The sequence below is a fragment of the Tamandua tetradactyla genome, chromosome 6 (genome assembly GCF_023851605.1).
Source record: "Tamandua tetradactyla isolate mTamTet1 chromosome 6, mTamTet1.pri, whole genome shotgun sequence".
NCBI classification, from domain to species: Eukaryota; Metazoa; Chordata; class Mammalia; order Pilosa; family Myrmecophagidae; genus Tamandua; species Tamandua tetradactyla.
Window position 1 is genome coordinate 173,184,964 of NC_135332.1, and position 23,337 is coordinate 173,208,300.

Genomic DNA, 23,337 nt, shown 5'->3' on the forward strand with positions numbered 1-23,337 from the left:
CCTAGAAGGATATTCCTTTTGCTGATCTCTGCCTGTTCTCTTGATGTGAAAAAAATCTGAGAGGCTTAGTGAACCTGTTCAATCTCTTGCCTATGAAAGGCTTCTAGGAGAATATTTTTATTCTCAATAAACTTATGGTTGACTTGAATGGACAACAATTAGTTACTGGATATGATACAAAATTGTGACCTTTTTATTCATTCTTTCTTTACTTATCTCTCTCTCAACATCTTCCTTTTCTCCACTTGAACATATATTTTTCACCCTCATCACTTCTCTGTGATGATCATCAGCTGCCTAAGATTATTTCTTTCTGAATTTTACTTCCAAAGATGAGATCCCAGCATCCAGATATTCCCTGTCTGTCCTTTTAAAAGGGCCTTCTCCTTGGTTCATTTGAAGCCAATCTATTTCCTCATGTTGAGATATAAATGATTGCTAATAACTTATTCTCTAGTTAAAATATCAACAATCTCAGCACCAGGGGATAATATTGACAGTGAAAAATACATCTACCCTACTGTATGATTTGATAGAAGCTGACCCACATATGTACCAGGGAGCTGGCATGTCATTAACGGGAACAATGGAAGTCTCAACTTAGAAATTCATGCCTTGATTGTAGGAATTCATCCTTGGACATAGAGCTGTAATTGTACCTATGGTTAGGCATTGGGTCCCCCAGAATTTAAATCCACCATCATCCCACTTAGCTGAGACCCTTCTCCTGAAATCATGCTCATACATATGTGTTTAATCAGTGAGCTTTTGTGTGCATATGGCTTTGGTGGCACCTAGTAATTGATGGACACATGAATTGCGAGAGGAGCGAGTTCCTCTGCTTAAAATGTGCTGACCCAGAAGAATTGGGGGTGGGAAAAGTGTTCTGGGGAGATCATCAGAGTGTAACTTACCCCACTTCATCCACCAATTTGCCTGACTTCAATTAAGCCTACTTCTTTTGGGCATGTGTGCCATGTTTTAGGGCTGATTGCTTGGCTCTCCTTTACAGCTGGTATTTCTGGGCTTGTATAAAGGCACATCTTTCCCCTCAAAGCTCCGTTCAGGTAAGTGGGGAAGGAGTGGTGGGGTGGGGTGGAATGGGGAAATGTTTCAACAATTCCTTGAGGAAATGAGGCCAAAGTGCTTTGAGGTCCAATAATCTGATTTTCTCCCCATACAAAGTGCTGTGCCCCTTAATTGACCCAAATTTCCTCCCCTGACAAAAACAAGGAAAACAACTGGGTTATTCTTTGGGGAAGACTCTCAAGAAAATGACAGAGTTTGTTGTCTGCTGTCGGGGATCACTGGGCAAAGGGTGCACTGGGCCTGCCTTGATAACATTTTGTTCTTCACAGAAATCATCAGAACTAGAATGGGGGCAGTTCTTAACTGAAGTGAGGACACATCTGCAGGGCCCAGGACTGACACAACACGGCCTGTCAAGGAAAAGGTGCCTCAGAAGTACCTGGTTTTGCTCCTCACCACACTCCCCCCAACGCCAAGTCCCACAGTTATAGTACATTGGTGCCAAAGGGACCCTTGTCTAGTGCAACATTTCCCTTTACTCCAATCCCGTTGGGTCACAGAGCTCATGAAAATAATCGGCCCAGCCAAGTGAGTAAGGGCTTGACCTTGTTAGACAAGCTACATATTTTCCAATCCTTTTTTCACTATTAGGTAGTCACATGACTTTCCAAAGGAAGTTATTTAAACTCCCTATACATAGGTGTTCTCAACTATTAAGTAGGGATAATAATAGCATTTCCTTAAAGGTTGTGCCAGAATTAATGATAATATCCTAAAGCCCTTAAAACAGCAATAGCCATATAGTAAATATTCTATAAATGCTAGGCATTATTCATTTATTCTTGAAATATCTCACAAGGACCTATGCTGGGGCAGGAACTGTGCTAAGACCATGGAAATGAAACAAAAGGTTGAATAAAACATACATTGTCCCTTGAGCTCATAAAGCTTCTTATAATCTACTGGGAAGAAAGGAAATTAAATAGATATTAGCAATACAGTGTCATAAATTCTGCCGGATAGAAGCACTGGAGTGCCCTGGGTGTCAGAGGAGGGACACTTACGCAGAGGTATAGGTGGTTGCATGGTGGTGGTGGTCCTGGTGGGGAGTGGTGAGCTGTCAGGCAAAGAGAATAAGACCTCTCCCACAGGAGGAGCAGCTTAAAGCAAGATGGCACTACTGTAAACCTAACGGATGTCATTAAAGGGCTGTTCATTTAAAGAAACAGTATCAAGTTCATCGGAGAGAAGTGCTTCATAGTGAGGGAGAAAAGGCAGAAGGCAAGGTTGGAGGAATTGGAACAATTTATGTGCACGGGGGGACCAGTGAGGGTCTTGTTTATGGAATGTTGCTGATCAGACTTCTGTTTCATCCTGTAAGGCAAGAAGGTTGGGGAGGTCAGGTAGAGAAAATAAATGAAGAAATGCCTCCTTCTATTTGGTCCTCTATTCCCCTGTGTTTTAATCCTTTGGAAAAATCGTTTCCTTGGCTTCTGGCAGAGCCCTAGACCATAGAACCTCAAGAGATAAAGGGAGCTCGTATGCAAAGCAGTCAAGGTGGGAAGGCCTGGACTGGGTTGTTTCTGTTCATCCTCGATATCTCAGTGTCGGGTGGCAGTGGGACGGCAGCTGGAGGTCATTCTCAACACGGGTTGCCTGAGGTTTTCTGTCCGGGTTTCTCTCGTAGTCATGACTGGGCATCGCGGAACCAGCCCTCCCAAATATTGCAGGGGCATTTGCACCCTCATAGCCTCATGGCTGTACAAAATACTCTTTCTATCTACAAAATGCTTCAGAATTCAGATTTTCAAGCCTTTCATGGTTGTGACTTCATTAATTCCAAAAATGCTGAGTATACGGAATGCCACTGATTATACACCTGGAGGGATTGTATAGTATGAAAATATATCTCAGCAAAACTTCAAGAAAAAGAAAAGGGGGAGGGAAACTATCACAACCACTAAAACAGGCTATAGGAATTTGACAAATATTTATTGAGGTTGTTTGGTGTAACGAAAAAAACAAAAGCAATGAATTTGGAATCAGAACATCAATGCTGTAGTCCTGCCTCTGCCAGGGGCTGGCTATGTGACCTTGAACAGATAGTTGATCTTTGGATGCATTTGTTTTCTCAGGTTTTGGGACTAAATGATTCTTAAATCCTTTTTTTTTTTTTTTTTTTTGGCATGGGCAGGCTCTGGGAATCAAACCCAGATCTCCAGCATGGCAGGTGAGAATTCTGCCACCTGAGCCACCATTGCACCACCCTCCTAAGTCCCTTTTGTTCTTTATATTGTCTGATTCTGTTTTCCAGTTTTAGAGACAGAGAGACCAAGAGCTAGACACTTCAAGAGACTTCTACACCACCTCCCAGTTAATTAATTAGGCTGGACTCATTGGGGTGGGGGTGGGGGGCAGATGTTTGTTTTCACCTGAGTTAGCACAATAACTCTGCAATACCAATTGTAAGATGCTCTGTCCTGAAAGTTGGAGAGTCAAAGTTCAAGTATGGCTTCTTCATGTGCCTAATTGGTTTTAAAATAAAGCTCTTAACTTTTCTCAATTCCTCTTCCCCCCTTACCATTTGAATCAATCAGAGGCACAAAATAGTTTGCTCTAAAATTAGATGGTGGGGTCCTTTCATCTTGGATTCTTTTGAAATGAGAATTTAAACCCAAGCCTCAACTAACTGAAAATCTAGTTTTTCTTCCACAGACTGCTGGAATGTCTGGACTTTTGCCCTTACCAGACCAACACAAGGGTTTCTCAAGTGGGATGCCATTTTTATCTCAAACCATCTCTTTTGAGGGAGGTTACTGAAAATGCATTGGCTGATGTTCTGTACTTCAAGCCATGTCACATTTCTCTCTGGGGTTTCATGTATCAACTCCTTATACCCAGGACATCCAGGGAGCCCTGCACTGCCCTCGTTGTGGGTTCAAGCTGGATGAACATGAAGTACCAAGCTGACAGAGCTGCATGTTCCTCAGCCAGGGCACGTGGGCCTCTAATGTGTACTTTCAAATCTAAATGCTGAGGCAGTCGGTTCTCTGGACACCACAGAAGAGCTAACAATCAGGACAGTGGAAAGGAAGCCAGCTGGGATGTGCTGCACAGCCACCCAGGGGCTGTGGCTGTTTGAATGCCATGGGATAAGCAGAGCCCACAGTATGGAGATGTGGCACATTTCTGGGACCCGCTGGTCCTGTTCATAGCAAACTACTTTCAAATCATCAAACAAATGTTAAATTGTCTCTGGAGAGGCAGTACCCATTTTAGTTATCACTGTCATAAATTCCATGCCTTGGCTGCCAGGTTATTGGCCATGAGGAGCCAGCTGTCTAAATCCCCAAACCCTGGGGAACACGAGGACCTCAACAATGTGTACCTGAGTGTAAGAAAAGTACTTCAAGTTTAATCACTGGAACCAGAAAGACTTGGGTTCAAATATCACACCTTGGATAAATTATACCATTTCCAAAATCATATTTTTTTTCTCATCCGTAAAAATGATTGTCCATCTATCTCTTTATCTGTCTGTTTATTTATCTATCTTTCCATCTATCTATCATGATTTAAAGCTGTATATACCCCAAATGCATGTTCTTAAATCTATTCCTATTGTAAATAGGACCTTTTGATGAAGCTTTTTTAGTTTCGGTGTGACACTCCTCACTCAGGATGGGTCTTAATCTTCTTACTGGAATGATAACACAGAGAGAAAGAAAAAGACACATGTAAGAAGCTGAAATCAGTGGGATACAGAAGAGAAGGAGAGACCAGTAGATGCCATCATGTGCCTTGTTATGTGGCAGAGGAGTCAAGGATCGCCAACAGCCAGTCTTTGGGGAGAAAATATTGCTTAATGATGCCTTGTTTGGACAATTTCTTGGCCTCAAAACTGTAAGCTAAAAAATTTGCATTGTTAAAGCCAACTCATTCCATGGTATTTACTTGGTACATCCTAGGAGACAAAAACAGATTTTGGTACCAGGAACCATTATTTCATGATATTTGCTTTGAGCAGCTTAGGAAACCAAAATACCATCTATCTATCTATCTACACACACACACACACACACACACATATATAGCAAGTGCTTGTTAATTGTAAACAATAACAATAACAACAATGAAGGAGGAGGAGGAGGAGGGGAAGGAGGAGGACTTTGTACCTAATGGAAAGCATGAGCTTTGACTTCAATAGACAAAAGATTGACTCCTGTGTCTGCCATTTGTTCTCCCTGTGCCTTCTGAGTTTCATTTTGTTGTTTGTTATAATATGGGGCCATAATAGCTACCTAGGGGGAGGGCTGCTTTAGGGATTAGAAATATTTCATGAAATGCACCAGGCACATTACTTGGCATGTAGCAGGCACATCATATATGCATATATGAGATCACTAGTATGTCACCCCAGTTTGTGCTTTGGTTACACAAAGGAATTGTCCCAGATGACCCTTAGCTCTACACATACATCCATATTCCCAGAGAGAGCTCAAGTAAGCATCGCAGACACAGAGGTTGCTTGCCACCAGACATTGCTGCAGGAGGCAAAGTTCACAGAGACGACCTCACACTAGACTTGTCCATGCACCTTTCCTGCCCCAATCCCCAGCTCTCCTGCAACCTTGCTTGACCTCTATGGGGTGACATTCGCTGAATTTACATGAATGCACAATTACAACACTTTAGGGACTGGTAAAGACAGATGTCCTTGGAATTCAAGGATAGGTCCATTTATGCCCCTGCAAACATGCTTGGTCCCTGGTACACTGATTAGACCTCAGCATCATATGAAGTGATACTTGCTCTTCCCTCTCACTGAGATGATGAACATATATAGTGAAGAACCCAACCATTAATATTCACATACCATCCAAACTTGGCATTTCGGGGATGTTTTAAATTATGGGAGGAGGGGATAAAACTGAACACATTTATGTTATGTAACATTTTTTTTTTTCCAGAAGGATTAGCTGTACTAGGGGGACACAGCTGTTCTTTCCACAAATCTCTTCAGAGTAAGCTGCAAACAATGGTAACAACAGAAAGCTTAAGATTGAATTCTGCATTCCTCTCTTTCTGGCTGAAAATCACTCTGCAAATTCCTGCATTGAGCAGGACGCAGTGCTCTACTGCTTTGTCAGGTCTAATCAACAGACGTTCTTTTCTGTCTTTAATCAAACCCTCGTCTTCTGTGCTCTTCTGGGTCTAGTCCATATTTTCTTTTCCCTCTCAGTCTCTTTATAGGGACATCTGTTTTCTTTTCTTTTTCTATTTTTCTTCCCAGAGACAGACTTGCCATGAAACTATGGAGTTTAAGCTTCGGGACCTCTTATATCCACAGGCCACTTTCAATGCCCTGTAATTAATATTGTAGTCACAATTTTGCATTCTTTTTTTTCTTTTTTTGGCATGGGCAGGCTCCAGGAATGGAATCTGGGTCTTCAGCATGGCAGGCAAGAATTCTGCCACTGACCCACCATTGCACTGCCCTAGTGTTCATTTTTAAACGATGGACCCCCAACTTGTTTGAGACGTAGGCCTCTTAAAACCTGAATTTTCCCTTGACAGCAGCATCTCAATGTTCATTAATGGGAAATAGCACCCACATTCTAGTCCTTATGTCTTAGTGATTGAACAACCCCAGCCCCCGTAGAGGAGATATGACCTTTCCTAGCCAATCAGTATAATTCATATTTCTGACTTAAGGAGTGCTGTACGAGTAGGCAAATGACCCAAATTAGTGCAATGATGCTCAAACATGGGAATTCAGTTGGATCTAACTGGGAATAATTTTCCACTGAGTTTCCTGAAAAGTAAGGGCATAGGCCTGGAGGCACTAGGGACTTTCTCAATTTCAGACTGAAAAGCTCACCCGAGATTGAAGATACACAACCAAGAACTAAATAGAGACAGATTCCTATCTACAATATTCATTCACCAAGCATTTGCTAAGTGCCCAATAATTGTCAACCACATCCTCTGCAATGGAGGTTCAATGGAATGAAATAGATAAACATTCCCATCCCCGTAAAGTGATATGCTAGTGGTATGAGTTGGAGAGTAGGTATGTATGTGCTGGGTAATAGTGATTGTTGTAAAGAAAACTAAAGTGAGATAAGGAATAGAAGGTGACATTTAGAATGCTGTTTATTGAGGGTTCTTAGGAAAGGTCTCTTTAATGAAAAGATGCATGAGCAACAAAGCTGGGGATTGAACATTTTGAATATGTGGGAGAAGTGCAGTTTAGCATAGGAAAATGCCAGTTTGATGGTCCTAATGTGGGAAGTTAAGCAGAGTGTACAAAGAAGAAAGCCACTGCAGGTGGTGCAGAGTGAGTGAGGAGTAGAAATTGGAGGAAAGGAGAGCTAGAAAAGGAAGTTGGAGGGGTCAGGAGGGTCAGAACATATGATACAGTCTTGTAAGCCATGGGAAGAAAAATGGAATTAATACTAATTGTATTGGAAAATTATCAGGATTTTCAAAAAAAGATGTAATATATTAAAAAGTACATTTTCAAGGATGGCCCTAGTTTCAATAGATGAGCCCAAGTGGGGAGGTGAAGACCAGTTGGGAAACCACTACAGAGTTCTTGGTGCCTTGGCAGGGTAGGGTAGCAAGGCTGGTGAGAAGTGGTTTGATAATTTTGAAGTTGGAGGAAACAGAATTTTGTAATGGACTCTCTGAAGATGTGAATGAAATAGAAGGAGTTAAGGATGACTTCCTGGTTTGGCACATGAGCTCAGAGGAAACAGAATTACCATTTGCTAAAATGGGGTACACCAAGGAAGGGGCAGGTTTGGATTAGCGTTCACCAACTGCAACTTGTTTTTCTATCTTTTTTGATGTCTCTGCAGCATTTGAAACTGCTAACCATTTCCTTCTTAATTGGTCTCTTTGACTGTCTACATTTACTGTCTTCTCTTGCTTTTATTTGTAACTTCTTTGGCTGCCTCTGCTAAAAATGCCTTGTTGGATTCTCTTCTTCTGCTTACCACTTCAAAGTATTCTGACTTATATTTTCCTACTTAGTAATCAGTCCTGAGACCTCACCCATACATACGATTTGACTATCATTACTTTCCTGGCAACTACATATTTCTCTCCCCAGCCCTTACACCCACAACATTTATCCCCAGAAGTCCCACAGACAAGTCAAGCACTTTCCTAACCAAACTGATTATGTAAATGTGCTTCTCTTCTTGTTTTACCTCTCAGTAAAAAGCATGTTTGTGCATCAGGTTGCCTAGTTAGGAACCTGGGATTAATCCTAGGCTTCCCCTTCTCACTTGCCACTTCTACCACCCCCCATGTTCTAAAAGTTAGCAAATCTCACAGATTTTATTTCTTTAATATATTTAAAATCTTTCTGATGTTTTTTATTTTCATGTTCTTTCTGCCTTTATGGACTCTCCAATGATCTTGTCTCTAGCCTGATCTTGTCTCCACTTCCCATATGACCTCCACATTGTTGTCAGAATGGCATTTTTAAGATAGAGATCTGAGCATATCATTCCCCTGATCAAAACTAATAATGCCTCTTTACAGCTCTTGGGATCAAGTTAAAACTCAGGATTCTTCCTGATCTGCTACTTACAAGCACAAGCATCTCAGCACAACTTCTACTGGGTGACAAAATGATTGCTCCTGACTTCTGTATTGCCCTTTAAAATGTTTTCCTCTTTGTCAATTTGCTGAAATCAAAGTGATATCCCCTACCTTTCACTTGAATCAGACTAAGATTTATATTTTTATTTGAACTAATATAATGTCTCAGTACAAATGCTATATATGGCAGATGAAGATGAGTGTTCAACCATAGTTCTATCACCTGTCAGAGTTTCCCTGAGCATTGTCTCTCTTCTGAACCTGCAAATGAAAACTGCATTTGTGACAGTTATCAACTTTTATGTGATAATAACAAACAATTATCACATAAAGGTTGGAGTACAATCCATCACTTTTCTTTTAACTGTTGTGAGACCTTTTTCTCCTTTGTTTTATTGAATATTAAACATTCCTCCTTAAAAAAGAACTCTTATTAGATCCAAGAAAGTGCAATCCTTGCCTTCAAAGAGCAAATGCCAAGATTTTGCATGTGAGATAAGTGCTTGGAAAAGTCTTACAGATCACCATGTGTCTATTTGTATATGTGTGTGTGTGTGTGTCCAGATGCAGGAGTGGCAGGGAGGATGGATCAAACATTGTTTATAAGGGATAGAATAAGATGACCTTTTCCTTGGATCCTGAGATTCTATTATCTGATGAACCTGAATTCTTTTTTATCACCTGACTTAGAAATGAATGCCTGGGGCAAACCTATTCTGCGGGATACTGTTTATCTCTGTCAGCAGAGGGTCAGAATAGGCAGTATTTTACATGGATATTAAAAGGACAAAGAGCAATGTCTGTGACAGAGGAATTACAATGGTCTTTTGCAGATCCCGAATGTCAGTGTGTTGTCTCGGCATGGCCTCACATCCGTGGGAGAACATGAGCATCTTACGTGCAGAAGCAGAGGCAGATCCAGGTCCTGGTTCCATTAAACGGCTTGTGTTGGACAACCTTGCCTTGTGGTCCCAGGGGGGCAGGATGCTGGGCTTCCAAGAATGACCTGAGCATAATGTACAATGCTAAACCACACTGGGCAGAACAACGAAGCATTCAAAGTTAAGGAAATACTCAACTCAAAGAGAAGCAGAGTAATCAACAGAAAAAGGTGTCTGATGACAAAGTGGCCAGGGCTTCAGACCAGCTTTCCATTCATCATCTGTTTTTCTTTCAACAACTTACTCTTTCAATTGGTTTCTTCATCTATTAAAGAAGGTATTAATCTGTTTACTTAACAATATTTGTGGAGTGCCTACTGCGTTCCTGGGACTGTACGAGGTTAAGGACATTCAAAGATGCACAAAAGAGTGGAAACAAAGTCTATGTCCCTAGGACATAATATAACCACAAGTACACTGACATATATAAGTATCTGTGTACAGGAAGGTTGTCCATTCTACTTAAAATGCTTCTCAAATGCAGGAATATCTTCTTATTCACCTTGATATTCTCATCTCCTGTAATGGCACTTGTTCACTGATTTCAATTCAGTTCTGAAGTGTTGTGTTCTACTTATCTGCTTCTACATTGAATACAGCTTGAGCCTCCCTCCTCTGAATTTTATTCCCATAATTTCCTTCATTTGAACCATATTTATCTCTTATTGCTCACTGCTGAAAGCTACATATTCCTCAAAGCACACCCCAGCAGCTCAATTTGCTATTGATAATAGCAAATCAATAATCTAATTTTGATCAGATCATCAATTTAAACTTGATTAGATTACCTCTGTGCAGTTGTGGCATACCCAATTGTAGGTATTAACCTATGATTAGAGGGAAATGTGGCCCACCCATTGCAGGTAGGTCTTGATTAATTTACTGGAATCCTATAAAAGAGGAAACATTTTGGAAAAAGTTTCAGCGCCATGAGAGCCACGAAGTCACAGAGACCATGCAGCCAGAGACCTTTGGAGATGAAGAAAAACGCTCCCAGGAGAGCTTCATGAAATAAGAAGGCTGGAGAGAAAGCTAGCAGATGTCACCATGACCGCCATGTGCCTTTCCAGTTGAGAGAGAAACACGAACATCATCGGCCTTCTTGAACCAAGGTTTCTTTCCCCAGATAACTTAGTTTGGATATTTCTATAGCCTTGCTTTAATTTGGACACTTTCACAGCCTTAGAACATGTAAACTAGCAACTTAATAAACTTCCCTTTTTAAAAACCATTCCATTTCTGGTATATCACATTCTGGCAGTTAGCAAACTGGAACATGCCCCTAATGAGAGAAATGCTTAAGGCCACTCTAGCTCAGCTCAAGCCTGGAAAAGATCACCAGCAGAGATCAAAATAGATTAGACAGAGCCCATATCTGTGTGGTAACTTCTTGCCCAGAAAGCCCCACTAGACCTTTGGAAGATCACCAAGTCAGTGAGGGGAAAGTATGGCCTTCACATTCCAAGATGAAAGTATCTTAAAGGCCTAGAATTATTCAGAACTTCTTCTGTTTCTTCTCCCTGTTATAGAACAGATGGAAAAGGATTAGGGTCCAAACAACTTTGTTTGTTGGCACAAATTGCCCAGGACACCTGCTATTAGCAATCTCATGGATGAATCAATGTATTTTTCCCAGTTGGAAGCATTGAAGATTGACGTTAATCTCTCTCCCTTTTGCTCTCATTTTTAAATTGTCATAACTTTCTCCATAAAGTAACTGGGGTTTTAGCAGGATGACCTCAGTCTTATTCCCATTTTCTGATTCATCAGATGCTCTGAGCCTACCCTTTTGTCTTAGGGCCCCTAAACAAAATCAAATGGCAGCACAGTATTAAAATGGTATGTTTGTTTCCTCTTCCAGCTCAATATTTTTGTTCTGTGCCTTGTCCACACCCTCACGAATGGCCAAAAGCTTGGTTTGGAGCTACTGCCATCACATGCTAATATCAGTTTACACATTTGTGGTGTGCTCTTGGCCCTGATGGAAGTGTATTAACATGAAAAAAGTGCTTGGCTGACCACCTGGGATGAAGTGAACTTCACCCTAAATTCACCACATCAAACCTTGGTTTTTTATGCTGCATCTTAATGACACTCAGTGGGCAAGTTCTTGATTCTTTCCAATAGAAACCATCCACTGTCTGCCTCTTATGAAGGACTGTGAAATAAACGAGTCTATTTTGGATGATGGTCTTTGCCAACTCCTTCCTGTCAAGGGCCGCACTGGCCCTTGATTTTTTGCCTTGTTACCTCCTACTTATCCTTCATGCTTCTGTTACATCATTCTCCAAAAAGCCTCCATTCATCCTTGGCTAACAGATAGTGTTGAGAGCCCTGCCTTTATGCTTGCTTCAACTAATTCCACTGATTCCCAGAAAACGGTTTCCTCCTCCATCTCTGTCGCATGATCATCGTCACAGTGGATGGTGGGGTCCCACCGAGTCCCTTGTGATTAGTTTTACCCGATGGATTAGTTTACTTGTTCTCCACTTCTGCCAATGCTTCAACTAATGGCTTTCATGAAAAACTGTCTCCAGAGGCTTACCCTTGGGCTATTGAAGCCATTTCTCAAATGTCCTGGGCCTTAGGATGTACCGTGCTTCTTATCCTTACTCCTATGCCTCAAATTTATGCACCAGAGCTCTCCAGAGAATCAGGATGAAGTTAGACCTTCTCTGAAACTATCTTCCTGTATAGTTCCTTTTCCTTCCCTCCCCTTGCCTTCCGCACTCCCACACCAGCTTCTCCTAAGTGCACACCTTCAGTTAATCACATGCACATAATCCCTAACTCAAGCTTCACTTCTACTTGATCTAAGAGCATTATAAAATCTCATTTTATTCTCATGACAACACAAGAAGAATGTTATTATTCCAACTGGAGAAACCAAAGCTCAGGAGGAAAAAATAAACTTGCAACTCTGCAAAGGGTAAATAACAAGCCCCTGCTTGCCTTACATCAGGTGCTCAGTAAATACCTTAAGTGTAATGATATTCCCAAATCTTCATTAACTCATTCAATGATCTTGAGCTCCAAGACTGGTTATTGAATGATTATTGGACAATGGTAGGATGGGACATCTGAAAAGGGCCATGACTCAGGAGCTAGAAAGGTCATCTAGGGTGAAGGTAAGAAGAGGAACTAGGGTGTAGAGAGGACCAGCAATACATGGGGGAAGCATGATGACGATGGAGTCTAGATCAGGGAATAAACTTAGAACTCTGGCAGAAGGTCATTGCAACCATATCCTAGGATGAAATTTGAAACCCCAGGAGAACGGAACAGAATGCAGAAAACTTTCAACCACAGGAAACTGCCTAGGAGATTAAGATAGGGTATTGAGTTCAGAGAATAAAGTAGAGAATGTGGTTTCCTAAATGTCAGGGAATAAAGTTTAGGTATCACTTTAGCAACTGTGCCTAGTAAGTACTTAACATAAAGTAGGTGATAATAAATATTATGGAATAAACAATTGAATGAATGAAGACTGTGTTATAAATTGAGCATGAGACATGGTTGTGGGAATAAGGCCAGATCCCAATGAATAAAACTCAATTACCCAATTACACAGGGCTATCAGCCAAGTCAACTTGTTGCAGAGCTTCCTAGTTCTAGTGCTAGGGTTTCTGTAGTTACCCCCAAAAGGGAAGTGAGGCCAGATCATCAGCTGGATGCTTTCTGTTTGTGGAGGGGAAATGGTTTCTTCTTAGGATACTGGGTTAGGGAACCAAATGAGGCATTCCACTGAATAAATTAGTTTCCTTTTCTGGCACTCACTATGGTTCATCTGTTAATCTAGGAGTTTGAACCAAATAATGTCTCAGGATATTCTTAGTTCTCTGTGGTAGACACCAGTTACTTTCTTTTCCTTTGGCAAAAGGAAATAGGATGAGAAATCTTCAACTGTTTGCAGGTCCCAAATGAGTCTCCACTTGCCCCTGTGCCTTACTAGTTTCTCATCTTGTCTGCAATGTTTCCACTCTTGGTGTGTTGCTGCTGTCCATGCAATGCAAGCATCACTGCTATTGAGAAGCTTCCATCCTTCATATTACTTGTCCCTCCCCTGAACTCATTCATACTCATTCTAATGATCTCTTTCACAGACTTATTTTTCTAAAAAATGTTATTTTATTGAGATATATTCACATCCCATACGATCTATCCAAAGTATACAATCAGTGGTTCATGGTATCATCACATCATAGCACTTACTTTACTACATTAAAATATAGCCCCCATCTCTGTCTCTCTCTCTCTAAGTTTTCTTCATCTTTCTGTCTCTCTCATTAGATTTTGAAATTCTTAGGGGAAATAAGTAATTTTTCCCCCCAAATTGGTGCACCTAAAGCCTGGCACATAATAAATACTTAATGTTTACTGAATGGGCAGACAATGTAAAACTGCAAAAAGTTGCAGACCCCACAGTAATGGAAAAGAGCCATAGGAAATTTCCCTTTCTATTCTCACTGCCAATCATGTCTTGCCTTTGGATATGTTTATGCCTCAGAATTAAAGGGAATGCTTAAAGATTCAGAGAAGGGTACGAATGATTAAAAGTAGAGGAAGCAGCCACTAATTTGAAACTCTGAAAGCTATTGGGTTTATATATTACAACCCAATTGTCTAATTTGGTAAGTATTTCAGTATTACAATTTAGTTCAATATACTCATCAAGGAATTCCTATGAGCTGGAAACAGTTTCCAAAAAGGAACAGAATAACAAGGAGGAGAGGTGAGGGTGGAGAGGTAGTTAGGGGATATATTTGTAATATTATTAGTCACCCTAGTCAAAATAATTGAAAATAAATGAGAAAATTATAAAATAAGTTATTTATTACGAAGTATGCAAAGACAATTAGTATGCAAGCTCTATTAGTGGCCACCATGGAGAAATATCCTGAGCCTTCAGGGAAACAGCATTGAGAAGGTTTTATCAAGCTGTTCAGAATTTTACGTGGAGTATGAGCAATTCTTATTTGTAACTAAAGCCAATGTCCCAAAGTTATTAGGAAGAGAAAGTTTTTGCCCACATTTACATGATGTTTATTCTAGACTATTTGAAGCACTATTTGAAGTGTTTTCATACAGTACAGTAGTTCTTTAAATCTCTGCACATCCTATACTGTGGACACTATCATTTACAACTTCATTTTTCCACATAGAGGAAAAGAGACTTGCCTAAAGTCATACAGCTACTAACAGGCAGAATCATGATTAAATCTAGGAAATTTGGTCACCGATACTGTATAATACTGACTTGAAACATTGAGGTTCGCTCCTAAGGAGAACTTACTTAACTAACAAACAAGATTGTTAATGTAATTGTTCTAGTTTGCTAGCTGCCAGAATACAACACACCACAGATGGATTGGCTTTCAATAAAAAGGGATTTATTGATTTGACATATAGTTCTTCAGAGGAAAGGCAGCTAACTTTCAACTGAGGGTCTTTCTTATGTGGGAAGGCACAGGGCGATCTCTCCTGGCCTTCTCTTCAGACCTCTGGTTTCCAACACCTTTCCCTGGGGTGATTCCTTTCTGCATTTACAAAGGCCTAGGCTGAGCTGCAAGTGCTGAATGAGGTATGCTGAGCTGCTTGGGTTGAACTAGGTTGAGCTCTCTCATTTAAGCACCAGCCAGTTAAATCAAACATCATCCATTGCAGCAGGCATACCTCTTAGCCAACTGCAGATGTAATCAGGAACAGATGAGGTTCACACACCATTGGCTCATGTTCACAGCAATAGATCTAGACACCTTCACCTGGCCAAGTTGACACCTGAACCTAACTACCACATGTCTACCCCTTGTCAACTTGGCAACTATACACATCACCTTAAATGATATCAAAGTGACAAAAATTCTCTTCTGGCTGTGGAGCTATGAATTTCAAAACAAGTGTTCTGGTGTCAATATGCAAAGGAGGAACAGGTTTTCATTTCCATAGGGAGAAACTGGAAGGAACACAGGAGTCACAAGACCCAAACAGTTCTGAAAACCTTCAGGGCAAACACCATTGGATTTCAAAGTCTGAAAGTCATTTATCCTTCAGCTTTAGAAAGTGGCAGTCCCACCCTTTCCAACGGCCTATGCAGTGGCTCGCCTCTTTCCACATCAACCTCGGGGAACATTGAGGAGACTACATTTTTCTTGGCTCCACCCTCTCCAGGCACTGGGGACACACCTGGGCTCTTTGCCATTTCCGGGGCACACATTCAATGCCTCCATGTGGTGGCAGCCAGGCTCTCCCCAGTCCCCAAGGAGTGTGCTGTACCTTCTCCAAGGCACGACTTTTCCGCTGCAATGAGGTAGGAGGTATGCCTGCTGCAATGGATGCTGTTTGATTTAACTGGCTGGTGCTTAAATGAGAGAGCTCAACCTAGTTCAGCCCAAGCAGCTCAGCATACCTCATCTCAGTGCCTGACCATGCAAAAAGTAAGATGCTAGAAGTGTACCACACAAACAATGAGCCCTAAGGCAAACTATGGACTATAGTTAATATTATAATCATAAAAAAAATAAGTTGTTAGAGCCCTAAAGGGCATTCTTCCAGAACTACAGGAACATGAACTCTCCACACCAAAGCTTCTAAGATGTTACTAACTGTATTTCTAAGATGGCTTGGATGCAAGAATGACTTGATGACTGGGGGATACACCAGGAAAGCACATGCCTTCTCACCTTGCAGGTTTGTGTTTTTGTAGAGAACAAGCACTGGGAATTTTACAGTATAAAATTCTTCCTCAAGGTAAAACTTGTATCTTTTACATGGAAGATATCTTTATTAAACATTGAGATGCTCAAGTAAGAAGAGGTGTGTTCTGCAAAGCTAAAGTGGATGGATTAGTCTGAGCATCAGTGTTCTAATAAGTGTTTCCCACCTTTGTACCATGAGATGACAAAGTGCACATATTACAGCTGAGGCCTGACTGAGAGCATCAATGTTTTGAGTACCTTCTATTATTTACTTACAGACACCTGCAGACGTAAAGTGCTTTTGTAAGATCACAGTGCTAAGACATAGCCAAACGGATTTGAAACTTTTCTCCCTCTTATATTGGTATTTCCATTTAATTACTAGAAACATAACACCACAATTTAATACCAGCAGGTTATATTTTTCCAGTTGTTTTCAAACCCACATTCCTTTAGCAGTTCAACACATAATTATGGTTTGCTCTCAATGGGTGAAGCCGTATCCCAGGTGCTGGGGTTTCAGTGGCTAACATGCAGATAAGATCTCTATTTTCAAGTACTTTGAGTTCTAGGCAGAGGGCTTAAGCTAGAAGCAATCACATAAACAAAGTAACAAGGACAAATTCCAATATACTATTGGAATATCTATATGGATATATCCATATCAATGACGAGGAGAAGTAAAGCAGGGTGAAATGACAGGAGTAGCAGTCGTTACTTTAGCTTGTATGCTCAGGGGAGGCTGTTTTCAGTAGGTGATATTTAAACTGAGTTCTAAATGGTAAGGAGTCAGGCAGACAGATACCAGGGAAAAGTATACTCAAAGGCAGGAATGAACTTGGCATGTCAGAGGACCTGAATGGACTAGCCTGAGGTGAGTGGTACAGACTGGATCTGAGAGGTGGGCTGAGGCCATACAATGTCTGCTTTGTAAACCAGAATACGGCATTTGGATAGAAGCCATTCAAGGTGCCTGTGCATCAGTGTGAGTGTGTGTGTGTGCATGCATGTGTATGCGTGTATAAGTATGTAAACTGTGCATATATGTGTGTACCTGTGTGCATGCGCATTTAAAAACTATGAACTAGAACTTTGCTTTCTTTTCTATTTTTGATATAAGGATATACATTTTATTTATTTTAAAATATCAAACCAAAAATAATCACGGTCCTTTTACTTTCCCCGTGATCCATCCCTATATTTCTCTCCATCATTTCTTACCTCCCTTTCCACCAAGGCATAACACCTGACCTGAATTTGGCAGTTTTCAGTGCCATGCTTGTCTTCAATTTTTGTTAGAGGCTATGTATGAATCCTTGAATAATTAAAATACTGTGTGCCATTTTAAAAAAATTTTATATGCATAACATCATATGCATGTTTTCTGAAACTATTTTTTCCCCTCAACATTATATTTGTGAAATTTATTCACATTGATAAAAGTATGGTAATCCATTATGCAGATACACAACAGTATATATTTTCTATTTTACTGCCAATGGTTATTTTGATTATTTCAAAGTATTCACTATCACAAAAACTGCTTCAATGAACATTCTGATCCATGGCTTTTTGTTTGAGAGGTGGCCTATGACAACACTTTCTAATTTTTTTGAAATGCATATAAATACCCATGAAACATAACAGTTCAGATGAGATTGTTTAAGGCAGGAAACAACCTTCCTGGCTGCCTGGCGGGTTCAGGACGTGTCTTTCAGCCTACCTGTAGTCAGCCGAGGCACATGCCAGTACCGCTTTGCCTCTGTCTGATCTCTCTATTACTGAGACAGCTATAACAAATTCTCCATTTACAACTGTGGAATTATTCAATCAGTTCTGTCAGTTTTGCTTGTCATACTTTATAGTTATATTGGGTTAGCTGGCATTTAGAATTTTTGTATTTTCTGGCAAATTGCTGCCCTTTGCTTTGGCAGTTTTGTAAGCAGAGGTGGCGGGACATTAACTGAATTACGATTTAAAATGATGATCCTGACTGCCATATGGAGAATGGATTGTGGGAAAAAAACAGGGGAAGAATGATCAATTAGGAGGTTACAACGCCCTCTAGGACTTAGATAGTGGCAGCGTGGACCAGGACCGTTGTCCTATAGATGGGGGAAATCTCAGTTTTGTGAAATGTTTTGATTTGACCGAATTTTCTAGTTAAATAAGCATAAATATAAAAAAGAGACAGATCAAGGATAATATTTTGATTTTTGTCTTGAACAACTGATAGGAAGTATGACAGTGCCGTTGGCTGATATACAAAGGTGTGACACACTATGCTTTCCAAAAAGGGCTACAACACTGTTTTCACTTACACATGCTGTTCCAGAACTCAGCCACTCCCTGAGCAAGAGGTAGAGTCTATGCCCCCTCTCCCGGAACCTGGTCAGATCTTTGTACTGCCTTAGCTAATAGGGCATGGAATGGTGCTAAAGAAATGGTGCTGTATGATTTCTGAGCTAGGTCATAAAGGGCAATGACTAACCAGGTTGTGTCATCCAGCTGGGTATTTATCAAGAAGTTTCATGGAGCCGAGGGGATTCTTGAAGCTGTGGAGGAGCGAGGCATGAAGGAGCCTGGAAGATGTAATTGGGAATACAGGGCCTTTTACAGAGGATCTCCGCTTTTAGCTGTTTTATAGATTGATATTTCTTATGAGTGTTCTACTTAACAATGTAAAAATCACAGTCTTTATTCAATCACCCCCCTTCAATGCATAGGTGTGAACTCAAGTCCCTCTTGAAAGGGAGTAATATCCAGAGCAAAAAGTGATAAAATTCCTCAGCAAGGCTTATTCAGTTCTGCCTGATCTATAATCATTGTTCTTTTGAACTGGAAGCAGCCTTTGATTTTATATCATGCCCAGATGTTTCATAAGAGAAATCAGTTTATCATCATAGTTAGTAGACCTAATGCTACTTGAATGATGAATGTTGAAAATAGGCTTTGCTGTACTTGAAGGTCTGGAAATAATTAGTTAAAAAGCCCTGTTTTATCTTGTTTTTATCATTGATCTAATATGTAACCCTCTTAAACTTCTTAATTTGAAAATTATTTAATAAAATTAAGTAGCAATTACTGTTTTTTATGACTATTTCTTTGTAGCATTTAGCATGTATTAAGAGTTTCACACATATTCTCTCATTAATGACCCCATATGAACCTGTAAGGTAGAAGCATTAACTCTACAAAGGGGAAAACCTGAGGCTGGGAAAACATTAGGGCCACGATTAAACCTAAGTCTGTTTAGTTCTGGAACCAAAAGTCTCACCCACCTAGCCTCTCTACTGTCCTGAAAGAAACTTTGGAGTTTTAATGCTCTTATTCTTTTGGAAAGAAAACTGAAGCCCATAGAGATGAAGAGATTGTTCCATACATAGGAAATTGCAGAGCCTAGATTCAAACACATATCTATCTAGCTCCAAAACCAGTGCTATCCCCACTCTCCCATACCAAGAAAGCCATATTCTTTCTCTCCCTACAAGAAGGGCTTCATCAGACAATCCTAGAAATTCCAATACTGATGACTGGTTGATTCCTATAAAAACTCCAATACTACGGACTAGTTAAACAAATTACAAAAGTACCAGCTAGGATCAAGAGTTTATTGACTCAGGAACCAGTTTTTACATACAAAGCTTACTGGGCAGTTTTGGAATTGACATAATGGCCTGGACCTCTACTACAGGAACCGTGTTAGCAAACCCGAGTATGCTGGAAGAAAGTGTCAGGGATAAAAAAAAAAAATACCATATCAATACCACCACTACTCATTTTAATTTCCATGAAATAGTTGATTTCCTTCAAGCCCAACATAATTCTTTCTAAGACTTCTGAACCTGAACGAATGTGCGTGACTGGTCCACTGTGAACATCCATCTGTCAAAAGAGAAGATGAGGAGCAAGTGAAATTAGACCATGGCTCTCTGGTTTCCCCTAAAAGCTGCCAATGAATGAGAGCATCAGCTGCACCAGATTGGGCCCAGTCAGGCCTCTCATCCTTAACTGAACACCCTACAACCAAGCTGTGAGGCACATCCTGTGCATAGGGATGACTCAATCTCAACAGGTGTCTGATGGCTTTGCCAATCAACCGCCTGTTCCAAAGAACTAGAGCAGCAGCACATTCCTGATGGCAGGCGATGGCCAAGATGAATAGGGGCTTGTGTCTCCTCACAGAAGGACAGGGTTTGTGTTTGGGGCAGGTGTGCGGGGCAGACCCGAGTGCATAAATGCATGGTCTCAATCCCAGCAGGAGGCACTGCCAAGTGGCACAACAGCAGTCCTAATTTTTAAAACACCCCCTTGATGGTTCTCTTACATGGAACCTCTGATTCAACATCAGCCATCTGTGACACTAGTAATAATATAATCTTATAAATGTTCCAGACTTTAACTCTTCAAAATACTTAGACATTCATTAACCCAAACAGCAATCTTGCTACCTAAGGGTTGATGTTATGATGTGTTTCTTATAGCAAAATAAAATAAACTCAGAAAAAGCTAATTCTTGAAGCCACATGGTTTATTTAAGAAGTTGAGGGGCAGAATTTAGGTCCTCTGATTCTCAGCCCTCTATTTTTCCTCATGCTCCATATTTCTGAAACCTACATTATTTACATTTAATTTCCAGAGGTTCTTACGAGAAGAGAGAGTGGCATAGTCTTGATCTAGACTGAGCTAGAGGACAACTCATTCATTCATTTAATTTTTTCTATTCTCTTCTTCATTTATGCCTTCATTCAGTGGAGTTAAATGGAATGGAGGTAAACTTGTGTTAGTATCCTGGAGTCATGCACATTTTCTCAGCAAACACAGTGGAAATCATTTGATTCCATGATGTCAAGGCGATACCTATTTGTATAGTCATGCAACTGTTCTTCTTTAACCTCAGTAATCAGTGACTTCAACAAGGCATGACATGAATTTGTTTTTCTTTCTCAGATATAAATTTGAGAGATGGTTCCAGGACTACTGTGGTGTCTCCACAACCAGTGGAGGTCTAGAATAATTCTACTTTTCTCCTCTCCCATCTTCTACTCTCATCTTCTGACTCGTAGTTCAAACTGAAAGTTGCAGATCCAGACAAAATACTCACATTCTATTCATCATGAAGGAGGAAGGAAACTGAAAATAATATACTTCTATCCTTTAAGAACACTTTGTAAGAGGCTCCCACACCACTTGTTACATCCTATTCACCAGCACTTATATAATCACACCTATCCACAAAAAAGAATGGCAGGGAAATATAGAGAAATTAGGCTTATATCTGGGGAAACCATTGAACAGCTAATATGGGGGAATTTTGTAACTGAGGAAGACTTAGAGATTGGATTTTAGTGAACAATCAACAGTTTCATAGTGGCTAAGATGTATGAAATAAAAAGAAAAAGATAACTTTGGAAAACAGGCAAACAATAGATAATGAAAGACATTTCAATAAAACAGAAGTAATAAAGTTTCTTTTTTTTTTACTGAGAGCTTTCCAAATACTTGTTTTAAAAATTGGGCGGGCCGCGGTGGCTCAGCGGGCAAAGTGCTTGCCTGCTATGCCGGAGGACCTCGGTTCGATTCCCGGCCCCAGCCCATGTAACAAAAACAAAGAAACAAAATACAATAAAACAAGAAGATGTTTCCCTTTCTTCCTTCCTTCCTTCCTTCTCTCTGTCTTTCCTTTAAAAAAAAAAAATAAAAAAATAAATGCTTTATGGATATTTATCCTAGCTGTCACTCACATAGGTCCCTATGAGGTAATTTCTCTTTTCACACCAATTTTACCACTCAGGAAACCAACATATAAGCAAGTGAATTCAGTTGCCCAAGATCTCACAGCAAGGACATTTCAGAACTGAGATGCATATCAATGCCATTTGACTCACATCGGCTCCCCACATTATCATTTTTAAGCCTCTCAATAGTCATGTGAAATATGATTCTGATTTTATGGGTGAAAACACTAGAGGTGAAGAGGCATGTTTATGCCACACAGTCACAATGTGGCCAAAAGGAGATTTTAACCCAATTTTTTCCATTATGCCATGTTGCATAGAGATTCATCTATTAACAACCTTAAAAATCAATTTACAAAATAAGAGTGATAATTAAGAAGAGTGAGGGAAAGATATGTACAGGGTCATTCGTTGACCATTTTTCAATTGCAGTGATGGCTTTCATCACCCTCATCGTGCTTGAGCAGAGTGCAATGGATGGATCAATATGTTGCTGACTTGACTGGAGCAGATCAATTGTTTTTTATTTGATTAACTATTCAATGATGGAACCATGAAAGGTTCATTTGATTGACCTTGTGAAACCAGGGGAAAAAAAAGATTTCTTACACCCAATCATTCTGGCATTACTCACCATATGGTTTTTTTTTTCAAAATATTTTTTTTCAACATATGGTTTTTAATTATGCATGGGGGAGGGACAATGAACACATAAACAATCTCTGGGTGGGAGTAGATGTGAGTGAACATGAGAAAAGATAACTTATAAGAAAACCTCCAACATGACACTAAGTAGACGTGACATTTAATTTATTTACAAATTTCAAATGGCATTTAATATGGTTATGATAATATTTCCTGCTTTTAGGAATCATGGGTAATAACTATATAGTAACACTGATTAGTAACATTGATAAAAGTTGCCTTTCTTTTGGTGGCTATAGACCGAAAGCTCTTGCCATGACATTAATGCTTATAAATCAGCACTATGCATGTGCTCATGGCACCTTCCTGGAACGTGTTTAAGTGAGAGCTTGATTCTCAGTGAAACTGGAACAATTTGCCCAGTGATCACTTCTTATAAGGACATAGGATAACAACTGATATACCTCATGAAGTGCCAACAGTGTCGATTGCACTTTGCATAACATTGTCTCATATAATTGTCAGAACAACCCAAAGACATAAGTAATTTCATCCCATTTTACAGGTAAGGACCTGGAGGTTCAGAGAGTTGCCATCTCACGTAACTTTTCACAAATTAATATTGCTTCTCAAGGACTCTATGGGAAAAGGGCAAACTGAGTCTCATCTTGCCGA

The 23,337-nt window shown here is 40.2% G+C and overlaps 1 long non-coding RNA gene across 1 annotated transcript; it reads right to left on the minus strand.

The window, feature by feature from the left end:
• Window positions 1-2,246: 2,246 nt before the first annotated feature.
• On the minus strand, window positions 2,247-18,703 carry LOC143686510 (uncharacterized). The gene is made up of 3 exons (XR_013177214.1): window positions 18,601-18,703; window positions 4,664-4,729; window positions 2,247-2,403 (listed from the first exon to the last, which is right to left on the minus strand). It is a non-coding gene; the product is annotated as an uncharacterized LOC143686510 (long non-coding RNA).
• Window positions 18,704-23,337: the final 4,634 nt, after the last annotated feature.